A 1,602-nucleotide genomic window follows, 5' to 3' on the forward strand; every position below is an offset into this window, starting at 1 on the left:
TCTATTTGCTGGAAAGGAAGTGGGTTTGGTGGGGGCTGATGTTGTGTCACACTTACCATCAAGGCAAGGAGGTGTCTCTGAAGTGATGTCAATGTCAGTGGCATTATTGCTCATGGAGGTTAAGTCTAATTCATGGATTACTATAATTTGTTATATTTATTTATTTGGCTGCACAGGGTCTTAGTTGCAGCACATGGGATCTAGTTCCCTGACCAGGGATTGAACCTGGGCACCTCCTATATTGGCAGCATAGCCCCTTAGCCACTGGACCACCAGAGAAGCCCCTTACTCCATGGATTATTGATGACTTTGAAGACAAAGGAAAACTTTGCCCTTATTTCAGTTCCAAGAAAACAAATGAAAGAGACAATGCCTGCTCTTTTCAGAACCACCCTATTCCCTCTGAATCAATAGTTGTTGGGTATAACATGATCTAAAATTAACCATATGATACACAGCATGCATTTTGATGCATTTCTATCTTATGCTATTTGCTCCAGAGATAGAAAGCCTTTGAAGTAGGACAAGAAATACATAAAATTACTACAGAACTTTGGGCTTCCTTGGTGGCTCAATGGTAAAGAATCCTCCTGCAATGCAGGAGACACAGGTCAATCTCTGGGTCAAGAAGATTCCCTGGAGGAGGGCATGGCAACCCACTCCAGTATTCTTGCCTGGAGAATCCCATGGACAGAGGAGCCTGGTGGGCTACAGTCCACGGGGTCACAAGGAGTCAGACACGACTGGGCACACACGCACACACTACAGAACTTTAGATAACGATGTCTGAAGGAGGAGCAGCATCGAAACCTAAGAAAGAATAGTTTTCTGGCATTCATTGTAGATGGTAATTTTCCAAGTGATGGAGTCAGTTTTAATCTAACTTAAGCCTTGTTTTGCATAATTTTAGCAGAGTCTGTGCACGCACGCTAAGTTGCTTCAGTTGTGTCCGACTCTTCATGTCCCTATGGACTGTAGCCTGCCAGGATCCCCAGTCCATGCGATTCTCCAGGCAAGATTACTGGAGTGGGTTGCACTTCTCCAGGGGATCTTCCCAACCCAGGGATCAAACTCGAAGCTCTTATGTCTCCTGCATTGACAGGTGGGTTCTTTATCACTCGTGCCACCTGGGAAGCCCCAGCAGAGTCTGTAGAGACAAGGGATTCTGAATCTATGGCCTCAGATGAAAGCAAGAAAGCTGAAGAGCCTACCCATAGTGTCTCTCTATCCATGCAAGGAGATAGAGTAGACAAAAAAGGCAACAGTAATAATAATATAAAGAATTATGTTTATATGCATATAAATGTTTATATGAAATGTGCCACGTGCTCTGTCATGTCCAGTTCTTTGCGACCCAAGAACTGTAGGCTGCCAGGCTCCTCTGTCCATGGGGTTTCCCAGGCAAGAGTTCTGTAATGGATTGCCTTTACCTCCTCCAGGGGCCTTCCCAACCCAGGGATCAAACCTGCATCTCTCCAGTCTCCTGCATTGTAGGTAGACTCTTTACCTGCTGAGTCATCCAGGAAGCCCCTTTGTATGAAACAATGCATGTTAATGCAAAACATATAAAATTAAATGTAAAATGATATATATTCAATATGC

Source organism: Cervus canadensis, chromosome 24 (assembly GCF_019320065.1).
Source record: "Cervus canadensis isolate Bull #8, Minnesota chromosome 24, ASM1932006v1, whole genome shotgun sequence".
Taxonomy (NCBI): Eukaryota; Metazoa; Chordata; class Mammalia; order Artiodactyla; family Cervidae; genus Cervus; species Cervus canadensis.